Genomic DNA, 13,309 nt, shown 5'->3' with positions numbered 1-13,309 from the left:
GTGAGGATGGGGCATGGGAAGGGGACAGCGCATGTGGCTGGACTCTCCCCGCCCCCCAAATCCCTGCACCAATGGCCTCTGGGGGAATCTATCTTCGCAAGTTGGAAATCACACTGATCTTTTCCAAGGAACCATATAATTGTACATGTTATCCCCACCCTGCCACTCCCAGTCTTTCCTTTCCCGCTTTGCTACACTGGAAGAGATTTTGAAAGGCACAAGTGAGAGTTAAGTGCCAATTTGCTAACTCCCATTTGCCTCTTTTGTTTCTGGACTGACAATCTAAGCCACATTTTGTTTATGTTAATCAAAATCACAGACTCATAGAATCCTAGTGCTGGAAGGCATCTCAGAAGGTCATCGAGTGCAGCCCCCTGCTTCAAACAGGATCCAACAAAGTCATCCCAGCCAGGACTTTGTCAAGATGGAACTTAAAAACCTCTAAGGATGGGCATTCCACCGCCTTTCTAGGTAATGCATTCCAGTGCTTCACCACCCGCCTGGTGAAATAGTTTTTCCGAATATCCAACCTACACCTCTCCCTCTGTAACTTCAGACCATTGATCCTTGTTTTGCCATCTGTCATCACTGAGAACAGCCTCTCTCCATCCTCTTTAGAGCTCCCCTTCAGGTAGCTGAAGGCTGCTATCAAATCAACCCCCACCCTTTTCTTCTGCAAATTAACCGCAAACCCCTCAGCCTCTCCTCATAGATCATGTGCTCCAGCCCCTTAATCATTTTCCTTGCCCTCTGCTGGACATGCTCCAAAGCATTCACATCCTTTCTGCACTTGGGGGCGGGGGGGAGGGGGATGGGGGGGCGCTGGTGCAGAACTAGACACAATACTCCAGATGAGGCCTGACCAAATAAAGAGGAATAATAACTTCTCTAGATCTGATGGAAATGCTCCTCCTAATGCATCCCAGATATGCCATTAGCCTTCTTGGCTACAAGGGGACACTGTTGACCCATATCCAGCCTCTCATTCACTGTAATCCCCAGGACTGTTTCTGCTGCACTGCTACTTAACCCATTGGTCCCCAGCCTGTACCCATGCCTGGGATTCTTCTATCCCAAGTGCAGGACTCAGCACTTGTCCTTGTTGAACCTCATCAGATTACTTTTGGCCTAATTCTCCAATTTATCTAGGTCACTCTGGACCCTACTCCATCCTCCAACATATTTACCTTTCCCCCCAGCTTAATGTCAGTTGCAAATTTGCTGGGGGTGCAATCAATCCCCTCATTCCGGCCATTAATAAAGATGTTGAACAATACCAGCCCTAGAACTGATCTTTGGGGCACTCCAGTTGAAACTCAGTGCCAACCAGACATTGAGTCATTGGTCATTGCCCGTTGGGCCCAACCATCTAGTCATGTTTCTGTGCACCTGATTGTACATTTATCCAATCCATATTTCCTTAATTTATGGGCAAAAATATTGTGGGAGACAGTAACAAAGGCTTTTCTAAAGTCAAGATATATCACATCCATTGACTTCCCCATGTCCACAGAACTGGTTATCTCATCATAGAAGCTAATCAGGTTTTTTAAGCATGACTTACCGTTGGTGAATCCATGTTGACTATTCTTGATCACTTCCCTTCTTCCAAGTCCTTCAAAATAGATTCTTTGAGGATCCCCTCTATGATATTTCCAGGAACAGAGGTCTGTAGTTCCCGGGATTGTCCTTCTTTCCTTTTTTAAAGATGGGCATTATATTTGCTTTGTTCCAGTCACTTGGGACCTCTCCTGATCTCCACGTGTTTTCAAAGATAATATCCAAAAGCTCTTCAATCACTTTTGCCAATTCCCTCAGTGCCCTTGAATGCATTAAATCTGCACCCATGGATATGTGTATGTCTAACTTTTCTAAGTAGCCCTTAACCTGTTCTTTCCCAGCTGAGGGCTGCCCACCTCCTTCTCTTACTGCATTGCCTAATGCAGTAGTCTGGAAGCTGACCTTGTCCATGAGGACAGAGGCAAAAAAACCAGTGAATACTTCAGTCTTTCCCACATCATCTGTTACCAGGTTACGTTCCTCAACTAATAACAGCCCCCCACTTTCCCTGATCACCCTCTTATTGTTAACATGCTTGTAGAGACCCTTCTTGTTGCCCTTCACATTCTTTGCTAGCTGCAGTTTCAATTGTGCTTTTGCCTTCCTGATTACTGCTTGGCATTGTCCAGCCATCTATTTATACTCCTCCTTAGTCATCTGTCCAAGTTTTCTCTTCTTATATACATCCTTTTTAAGTTTAAGCTCGCCAAGTATTTGTAAGCCAATCTGGATGCCTACCATATTTGCTTTTCTTATTGTGCAGCACTGATGCTATTGCCTGAGCCTCTGCCACTGCTGCCTCAACTGCTCTTCCTCTCTTTCCTTCGTCTGGGAGAATGGCAGCATAGCGCTGCCTGGAGAGAGGCTTCCCGTGCCACTTTGATTAGCCAGAATTGCAGCCAATCAGAACAGTGGGGGGAGGGTGTGCCTGGGAGCATAGGAGAAAAGCCCCTCCATGGAGCTTTTCTCCCTGCTCCCATTTTCCCAGCTGGGGCAGTGGTGGCAGCAGTGGCAGTTCATGGAGGTAAACACTCACCCATTGCCTAGCCTGCTCCTGGCCCCCTCCTCCTGCCCAGACCACACCACTCTGCTCCTGCCCAGAAGCCCAGACCCCCACACCCACCCTGCTCCTGCCATCCAGATCCCAAACACCCACCGTCCTGCTCCTGCACCCTCCCTCCCACACAGATCCCACACCTGCTGCCCAGTAACCCCACCCCACACAATGAACCCTGAACCCCTCCATGTTTGGTCCCACTCTGATCCCCCAGAAGAGTTAATCTGGCCTGGGGGAAGCCCTGAACCTCAGCTCCCCCTTCTCTACTCCCATGCCCATGGTTTTGGAGCATGAGAGGAATGAGGTGCCTTAGTCAGGGGCCACATCACTAGAGGTTTTTTGGGTTTTCCTTTTTCACTTCTCTCTTTTATGTGGCCCTCGACTGATATTTCTGTGAGTCAGTGGCCCTGACCCAAAAAAGGTTCCCCACACCTGATCTAGCTTAAGGATAAAGCTCATCTGTGTGACAGAAAGAGCTTTTTCAGTTGTTTGTCCAAGACTGTAGAGGGAACTCAGAGCTTTCTCTGCAAGTGCCCAATGATGTCCTTCGCTCTGCCTCCTCTAAAATAAACACATAGCTATGGATATGTTTACAAAAAACAAACAAACAAACAAACCCAAACTCTACCAAAACAAACCAATTCTGCCCATGGAGCGAGGATGAGGACAGGAACAATCTGCATGTAACAGATATTAGTTAAATTGATTAACACATTACTGGAAGGTACTGGCATACAATGATGAGGAAGGTAGTATAAAAACCTATGTGTAAAGGAATGTCATCAGTGATGTCAATGCGACTTCATGGACATGCTTTGCGTGTTATCTCTCATTCCAAATAATTAAGAAACAAAGGAAACTGGAAATTTTATTTCGTTTTTATTCTTCCTAGCACAGAATTGATGCCCAAAATATGAGAGTATATTCCCTAGGACATCAGAAGCTGAAGTTCACGTGTAGCCAAAAGAAAAATCAGAGGACTTTCGGAATTTTTTGAGGTTTATTTATTAGTTTGGGGTTTATGTTTTGTTGTTTAGTTGTTATTTTGCTTTCAATTTACTTATTTGGGATTGTATTTTAATTTGAGACAGCAATAAAATTAAAATGTCATTTAATTAATCAAATCTACATACCTCTTCCTCTATATATCTGGGATGTTTAACTTTTGAAAAAGATGCCTCTGGGAGCTGACAATGTCACTATTGAATGTATTTTGCAAAATCTATATTGCGCTACATGACACTTGAAAGTAGACAGCCAAAGACACAAAAAAATGGGAAAATTACATTTTCTATTTCATTGTGTTATGCAGTAACACTGGGTTTTTTTTTACACCTTGCAGCCATAATCTCTTAGTATTGTTTGTTTTCATACTTTTTTTTGTTTGCAGATTCTCAATGAAGTAGCAGCCTAACTAAAGAAATAACTGGCAACTATGAAATAAGTGTAAACTTTGGTAAAGTACAGATACTGAATAATTCTGATGTATTTTTAGTTGTGTTTCATTAAATATGTAAAATGATGAGTCACTAATATTAGTGGCAGTGGGAAATGGAACATAATTAATAGATAAAAGAAAGCCCCCTTCAAAACGTAGCAGCTGTAAGTATACTTGGCCGATCATGAAATTTCTAATTCCAGCCTTCATAACTATATTTTAGATTGGGTCTACCCTAAGGCCTCAGGAGTGAGCTTCATTAACTGAAAAGTCATGGGAAGTCAAGTTTATTGTCTCAGCAGGTAGCTTGGAGTTTAAGTGTAATACTGAAAGGCATGAGAAAACAGAGGCCAGTTTGTGTTACTAGAGATACAATACAGCTTCCCGACAGATGTGTACAGCAGAAAAAAAATTAGAGCTGTACGTGCTTCAGATTCTATCAAGCTTTAAATATTTCTGCTTTAAAGTTGTCAACTTAAGTTCTTTATTTTTCCCAAATACACAATAATGGTGTAAGCAATCTCTCCTGTGGAAGAAAATGTGACCAATCTAACTATATAAGAAACACTGTCTGTAATCCTTTGTGTAGGCTGTGAGCATTTCAGGCTTATCCCTGAGACGCATATCAGTTCTTTAACTGTGCACATGGAAGGATTTGTGTATTAAAAGTGACTGCAGTAATGAAATATTTGTTTATTCAATTTCAGAAAGGGAACTTATCTCTCTCTGGCTGAAAAGCAAAACATTACACTAACATATTTCAGATATATAGTCAGCAACAACGCGACCCTAGACAGTCTTGCTTTCTCTTTGTCACATAATATCCTTAGCTTCTAATAATATTCTGATAAAGGGACTGTGCTGTATCTGCAGCCATTTTTATTGCCATATGGTGCTTTCCAAATTACAGTGCATTGTGATGAGTAGAAATTGACCTGAGTGGTCTGGCTAGCTCCCAGCACATAAATAGATGCTGACAGGGCTAGTGCACACTAACAGTAGTAAAGGTTGAACCTCTCTAGTCTGGCATCCTCAGGACCTGACTGGTGCCAGATGAAACAATTTGCCAGATCATGGGAGGTCGATATTGTCAAGCAGCATTACCAACATTTCCACTTCTGAGTAAGCTCTTAGAAGACATTTAGGGGTAAATTACAGCTAACTAACAGCACAGAACACTGAGAGCCAGGACTGGTGGCTAAAAACAAACTTTATGGGACCACAGAAAACTTGGCCATGCGCATGATAAGTCATCTTCTGGCTAACTAAAATCATGCTGGGTTACGGATGTTGCCAGGTGAGAGAATGACAGACAAGAGAGGTTCAGCCTGTGTTATCATTTTCATTTGATAAGGTGGCACAATCAATAATGTTTTCACTGAGTTAACTTTAGTGCTGGCTATTGTTTTCTTTTGAAAAAAATTAGTGTTTAGTATAATCATTAGTAATTTACTCCATAATATCTACACTGTCAGTAGTGTAATGCATCTTTAGCATTTTACTAGCAGTAACAAATTAATTCATAGTTTAATAGATACATATTGGCAGAAATCACTCAATATATCCATATAACTCACCTGTATACCTGTAACTTTTTTATTATATGCCAATAATTGGACTATGAAAGAATATTAGCCTGCTCTGTCATCAACAGAAACTGGTCCAATAAAAGATGTTATCTCACCCCTCTTGTCTCTGTAATATCTTGGGACAGATACAGCTAGAACTATACTGCTTACAGTAACTGGGGAAGTTCATACTACTTTCTGAACCTGACACCAAGTGTGTATTGAAACAAATGGGTCCAAGTGGAGAAATCTGCTAAGCCCTGACAAATATCCCAAATCATTGAAATACTTATTGATATGCACATAATTTGTACTCAGAAATGCACTCAGAATGTTTAGAATGCCATCTCATAGACATTTAACAAACTTTCTTTTTTTATGGCTTGCCTGTCTGCTTATTCTGTTTTTCATCTGAACAAATCTAAGCTGGTACTTATGTAATTATGTACTTTTATGCAATCTAACATAACCTATGTGATCCAGTCTATGTTATGGCAAAAGTGTACTCTCATAAAGGACTACTTAAGCATATAACAAGTGTATTTGCATTTTGGACTTATTGCATTATGGATTCAGAACCATAATTACATCTTTTATAATTATATTGCCACCTGTTTTCCCACAGCGGATGAGCACTAAGGTTTTTAGTAAAGTGGTTCTAGAACTGAAACACAAAGGCAAATTCACAGGAAAATTCACAAATTCTCAAATTCACCCAGGTAGCTAATATAGTTACACCCAGGGTTTCACATGCAAACCATGCAAAAGTCACCTACATAACAATGTAGTTAAAGTTTGCAGAATAAGGCACTTATTTAATAATGTTTATGATGTGCTTTTGAGATCTTAATTTGAAAAGTGCTGTAATAGTGCAAAGTAGTACACATATGGGGTCAAATACGCACATTCTTGCACATGCCTGAGGCTTGTGTGCACAATTTGGTCATTGACCGTAGATACTCTTTGATCTAGTAGCAGGCCAGAAATGAAGGAGATTAGTAGGAGCAGAAGAGGTGATTCCATTACACATGCGAAAACTTAAGAATGGATTCCTTATGCCTCGGCAGATCATGGTTGAATGTACTGGGGGAGAGGAGCAAGGAGAGCACAGCTGCATCTAGTGACTAACACCTTTCCAAGGAGTTCCACTGCTGTTGTGCTACATACTCCTCATATGTCTGGATGCCTGATAAATTTCTTATGTTGCTTATCAGGGAATGTGCTGCTTCTACCTCTTACGCAGTGTATCCTTGATTGGCCAGTGATACTGACTCTATGATTCACTCCCTCTCTCTGGGTTGGTTGTCCCCTATTGGTCCTTTTTGGGGCTCTCTCTTCCCTACTGATCCATCTCCTTACCTGGATCCTGCCTAAGAACTGATGCATTATGTGTGTGTGTTTGTGTGTGTTTTGAAACTCAGAATACATATTTGGAAATATCCCATCTCTATTGTATTCTACGATTCTGTGGTTCTGTACACACGTTCTCTATTGAAAAGAGCAGCAAACATCTTCCAGCTTGTGCTAGGCTGAAGCTAGAGTGAGGCAAGTTTTAAAATCCCACAGTAAACCAGTTAGGGCAAAACTAGGATAGTTTCTTCACCTTTGAAAATTCTGCTCTAAGGGCCCAATTCAACTCTCAGGCTGCATCTACACTAGCAAGTTCTTTTGAAAGAAAAAAGCATTCTTTAGAAAGTAAATCAAAAGAAGGTGGTGCTCCTTTCAAAATCACTCTTCCGTTCCCTTTTAAGGAAGAGTGCCTACTTTTGAAAGCTTCTTTTGAAAGAAACCACATGTAAGCTGCGTCTACACGTGCACGCTACTTCGAAGTAGCGGCACTAACTTCGAAATAGCGCCCGTCGCGGCTACACCCGTCAGGCGCTATTTCGAAGTTAACTTCGACGTTAGGCGGCGAGACGTCGAAGTCGCTAACCTCATGAGGGGATCGGAATAGCGCCCTACTTCGACGTTCAACATCGAAGTAGGGACCGTGTAGACGATCCGCGTCCCGCAACGTCGAAATTGCCGGGTCCTCCATGGCGGCCATCAGCTGGGGGGTTGAGAGATGCTCTCTCTCCAGCCCCTGCGGGGCTCTATGGTCACCGTGGGCAGCAGCCCTTAGCCCAGGGCTTCTGGCTGCTGCTGCGGCAGCTGGGGATCCATGCTGCAGGCACAGGGTCTGCAACCAGTTGTAGGCTCTGTGTATCTTGTGTTGTATAGTGCAACTGTGTCTGGGAGGGGCCCTTTAAGGGAGCGGCTTGCTGTTGAGTCCGCCCTGTGACCCTGTCTGCAGCTGTGCCTGGCACCCTTATTTCGATGTGTGCTACTTTCGCGTGTAGACTTTCCCTCGCAGCGCCTATTTCGATGTGGTGCCGCGCAACGTCGAAGTTGAACATCGACATTGCCAGCCCTGGAGGGCTACGTCTACACGTGCAGCCAACATCGAAATAGTCTATTTCGATGAATAACGTCTACATGTCCTCCAGGGCCGGCAACGTCGATGTTCAACTTCGACGTTGCTCAGCCCAACATCGAAACGTCGAAGTTAACTTCGAAGTTGGTGCCGCTACTTCGAAGTAGCGTGCACGTGTAGACGCAGCTGAGGACGTGTAGACGTTATTCATTGAAATAGCCTATTTCGATGTTGCTACATCAAAATAAGCTATTTCGATGTAGGCTTCACGTGTAGACGTAGCCGTAGACACTCCACGGGGTCCTTCTTTCAAAAGAACTGTCTTCACTTTTGATCCTTGGTCCATTCTTTCGAAAGAGTGGGGGCTGTGTGGATGGTCTCTTTCAAAAGAGCAGATCACTCTTTTTATCTGCTTTTTTGTGTGTGGACTCACACTTTCAAAAGAACTTCCTTCAGAAGAGATCTTCTGTAAAAGCTTCTTTCAAAAGATCTCTGTAGTGTAGATGTAGCTTCAGTGAAATCCATAAAAAGGCTCCCCTTTGACTGGAGTAGCAGGAGTTGGCTCAAACCCTAAATCATTACAAGAGGAGGAGAAGTGTGTCATGAACCTTCTTCACTGAGCAGCATTCCATTTGACCTGTCTTAGACTTACAATAAATGCATGCAGTTTAGTGGTCTGTGCTGTTCTGAAAATCTCTCCTCACACATAAGTCTGACACTAGCAAAGGCACTAGATGCCAGAAAGCCAATGACCTCTGGCTGATTGTTAAATATAACATTTACCTGACGGTGGGGGGAGTTGTATGAATTCAGGAAATAACTGAAAGTAGATTTTCCAAAATCTCCCTTTTCTGAAAAGAAACAAATAGACTATTTATTGTTTTCTGCCCATCTTTCAATTCTCCTCTGTAACACATGCCTGTGAGAAGTAGGTTTTTTACAATAACCATCTCTCCCTTATATGAATATGAATTTCGGACTATAACCATGGACTAAATTCTAAAAACGTTTTGCAACTACAAGATCACTATCTCTGTTATATATCATGGAGGTAGCTGTGTTAGTCTGTATCTTCAAGAACAAGAAGTCCTGTGACACCTTATAGACTAACAGATATTTTGGAGCATAAGCTTTTGTGGGCAAAGACCCGCTTCATTGGATGCATCGGGTCTTTGCCCACGAAAGCTTATGCTCCAAAATATCTGTATCTCTGTTATGTAACTGAACCTCAAGAATTAACTCATATGGATATATTGAATTTTTAACTGATACTCTCTTTTCTTTTTATAAATACATTTTAGTTAAATGTAGTTTAGTGAGTGAGAATTGTCTGTAGATGTGTGTAACCCCAGGGGCACTGAGATCATGCACTAGAGAGAGTGAAGTCTTTGTTCTACAGCCTTGGGAGATAGCCAGCTGTCTGTTTGCTCATGTGGTAGTGCACAGGGCTTTAGCTCCTAAAATAGCAGGTTCAGTGTCTCCTGCCGATGACCTGGGTCTTATTGTCATTGAAGGTAATGTGTCTGATCTTTGGGAGTGGTGGAACTTTATTTGACTGGGGTGTCTGGGTGAAAACTTGAGACTGGGTACTACAAGAGAATTGTGTTGTTTGGACTTCTGACTAACCAATAAGGTAATACGGAAGGCATATTGTGCTCTCTTAGTAAATATTAATAGTGGAATCACCATCAGCTTTGGTAAATTGGTCATCGCATTTCTTGCAGTGCAACCCAGAGGCGACCAGTGCGGAAGTTGCTGGAGGGCACTGATGGTGAGTGTGTGGGGGGAAGTGACACTGGGGGTGCATGTGGTATTGCCTATGGTGCACTCTTTTTGAATTAGCTCAGCTGGCTTCCCTGGAACTCTGGCTATAACACCTGTCTTCATTGCTCTGTGTTTTTGTTGATATAGTTAACAGGTAATAGCGGTGACATAATATGCTTAGATGTTTGACTTGGTACCACACAATATTTAGATTTAAAGAGTTAGAGCAATATTGAACTTACATGGCATATATTAAGTAGATTAGAAGCTTGATAACTGATGAGTTTCAAAATGTAACTGAGAATGGGGAATTGTTATCAAGCAGGTCTGTTTCCAGTGGTTTTCCACAGGGACTGGTTCTTGGCACTACACTATTTAAATATTTTATCACTGAACTGGAAGGAAACAAAATCATCACTGATGCAATTTGCAGATGGTACAAAAATTGGGGGAATGGTAAATTATGAAAAAGGTAGATTACAGATTCAGAGTGATCTTGATCATTTGGTGAACTTGTCAGAAGCAAACAATATTCTTTCTGATATCGGCAAATGGCAAAATACATATCTAGGACTAAAGAATAGGATATTAGAGGGATCTCTATCTTGGGAAGCTGTGACTTGGAAAAATATTTGGGGGTTGTGGCATGACTTGGTGGCCAAAGAAAGCTGATGCTATCCTGGGATGAATAAATAGGAGACTCAGAACTAGGAACAGAACACTTATTTTACCTCTGTGTTTGGCAGAGGTGTGACTGCTGATGAATTACTGTGTGCAGTTCTAAGGCCCGGAATTCAAAAAGACCATCGAGGAGAACTATGAGAATGTTTAACAGCAATGAAGGGTCCTGTGGCACCTTATAGACTAACAGAAAAGTTTTGAGCATGAGCTTTTGTGAGCACAGACTCACTTCATCAGATGCTTAAGTGAGTCTGTGCTCACGAAAGCTCATGCTCAAAACTTCTCTGTTAGTCTATAAGGTGCCACAGGACCCTTCATTGCAGTTACAGATCCAGACTAACACGGCTACCCCTCTGATACTTGAGAATGTTTAAAGGACTGAAAAACATACCTGTTCAAGAAGTACAATCAGCCATTGTGGGCCCTGGGGCAAGGTGGGAGGGAGCCAGTTCCATGCCCTGGAAGGAGTAGAGCCCAGACTGCAAGGGATGGGGCCAAGAGTAGTCAACCTTAAGGTTGCTCACACTGTGGTACTGCATCCTCCCCTTCTCAGACCTGCATGCAGCGGTGCAGCAGTGCTGCTGCAGGACTTCAAAGGGGGCCAGGGCAATTGTCCCATTTGCCCGCCCTTTGGTTTATCTTAATAAAGAGAAAGTTTAGGGGTTACTTGATCACAGTGTATTAGTACTTATAAGGGGAACAAATTAGCAAGTTTTATTGAGTTAATGTTTACAATGAGTGAAGAGCCAAATTGCATAGAGTAGGAAATAAAAGACATAAGTCATCCATGCTGCAGAGGTAGGTTATAGCAGTAACAAGCACTGAACTTGGTTAACAATTGTACATCGTGACCTGCCTTGCCCCAGATACATGTGGTGGGAAGAATACATTTAAGCCAGTAAGTAGCCTCTGGGCAAATATCCATAGAGCAGATTCTTAGTCTGTCAACATAAGTAAATATCTTAACTGCAGGAATTTGCCCCTCTTGGGGTTAAGTCCTAAGATTAAAAAAAGTATATATTAGCTCTGCCTATATGACACTTTATCTTAGCCATAAAAGGCTAAGTTGTTCAACCTATTTGAGAGAGGCATAGAGCAATCTAAGGGCTTCACAGAACCTAGATGAACAGATTCCGAGAAATAAGGCATATATTTTTAACAGTGAAAATAGTAACCATCGGAACAGTTTACGAAGGGCTAGGGTAGTTACTCTGTTACTAATAATTTAAAAATAAACATTAGATGCTTTTCTAAGATATCTGGTCTGGGTATTATTATGGGCCAGTTCTCTAGCCTCTGTTATAGAGGAGGTAGACTATATGATCACAATGGTCCCTTCTGGCCTTGGAATCTACAAATCTATGATTTGTTCCATGCAAGGTACAGCATGGTTGGTTTGCCATTGTATTTTTACTCTGCTAATAAAAGGTTCACTTATCTCATAGTAATTGTAACAGCAGACAGAGCATAAAAATGGTGCTTCTCCACACTAATACGTATCTGAGTGCGTGTGTATATATAGATCTATATGAAAAGAAAAAAAAAACCTGAGTAGGCACAGAGCAATGAATGCAATGAAAGGAAACAAGATAAGTGCTTTGAGATAGTCAAATGACCCTCTCTGACATGCTGATTGAGTTATCCTTTTCAGGAGAGAGTGACAGTCATAGGAAAGAACCTAAAGGCTATACTCTTCATAGAAATGAGTTACTAAGGAGAGTTGAAATACTGGCAGAAAACTACTTGGCATAATGAAAATATCATTTGATTATCATTTATTCAGGAATATTATTTTCATTAAGGAAATGGAGATTTCAAGAGCTTTCATGCCTGAGTCTCTTAGAAAAGCGCAGCCAAAGCATGACCCCCCAGCTTGAAAGTCAGTTAATAAAAGCTTTCCAAATTGGAAGTAGGAACTAGTTCCCACCAAGGTGGTGTTTGTCACTGTTTGAATTGACCTTTCCCTGAAGTCTGAAAACCAATTCAGATGTGATTGTAAAAGCCCCTTTTTGGTAATATCCTATTTTATTGACAAAAGGGGATAGAGTCAATGCATTTTCACAACAATCTGCTTGAAGAAATCCTTAAGTACTCTATCATTTGCATTTGTTTTCCAGTATAGCTGGTGAAATTCTTATTTGGCTTAGTGTGGGGAGATCTCTTTGCTTTTTTGAGGAGAAAAACATCTAAATTTAATGAGCAAGAATGAAGAAGAAACAAGGCTATTCTAGCCTTGAAGGAGTATTCCTTTTAAAAATAAGTAGCTCTTATTGAGAACATTTTGATTGAAATGGAAAGAGACAGACAAATAATAAAAATACAAAGTAAAACAAGCAACAAATGATGTGCAGGTACATACACTGTTATGTCAGAGAGTTTGTGGTCCTGCAAAAAACAGCAAGGATTGGTTGAGAGGGCACATGAGTGGGTATCAGGAGAAATCAGCTCAGTTCATGCCTCTGTAACTTATTTGCTGCAGCCATGATGAATAGTTTATTCAGTGAATTAATTCTCTTTTCTGATTGTGAATTATCCTTGTTCAAGAAGTGATTTTCACTGATTAGTTCATTATGCGTAATTGTTGGGTGAAGGATTTGTATGAACAAATTGCAGAGTATCACTCGTTCATGAGCAGTTCACAGTAAGTATTCATGATTTGGAATTTGAGTTGCAGGGTTGGATCCCCACACCACATAGAAACATTCCTGAGCCTTGGTTAGATAAACTAAGCTTTCAAAGCAGCAGTGCCTGAAGTAATAACTGAAGTTTTGACTTGATGGGTATTGGATGGAGCAGTGAAGACCCTCATTCCAGGGGACAACATATGG

The 13,309-nt window shown here is 41.7% G+C and overlaps 1 long non-coding RNA gene across 1 annotated transcript in view; it reads right to left on the bottom strand.

Annotated features, from left to right (window-relative positions):
- Window positions 1-1,679, bottom strand: part of LOC142005311 (uncharacterized) — a 117,288-nt gene extending 115,609 nt beyond the window's left edge. Inside the window, exon 1 of the long non-coding RNA XR_012643091.1 lies at window positions 1,565-1,679. This is a non-coding gene — a long non-coding RNA (uncharacterized LOC142005311). The remainder of the gene's footprint in view (window positions 1-1,564) is intronic.
- Between the last annotated feature and the right edge of the window lie 11,630 nt (window positions 1,680-13,309).

The sequence above is a fragment of the Carettochelys insculpta genome, chromosome 1 (assembly GCF_033958435.1).
Source record: "Carettochelys insculpta isolate YL-2023 chromosome 1, ASM3395843v1, whole genome shotgun sequence".
Taxonomy (NCBI): Eukaryota; Metazoa; Chordata; order Testudines; family Carettochelyidae; genus Carettochelys; species Carettochelys insculpta.
The sequence above is the reverse complement of the archived record's forward strand: the minus strand, read 5'-3'. Positions and strand labels throughout refer to the sequence as shown.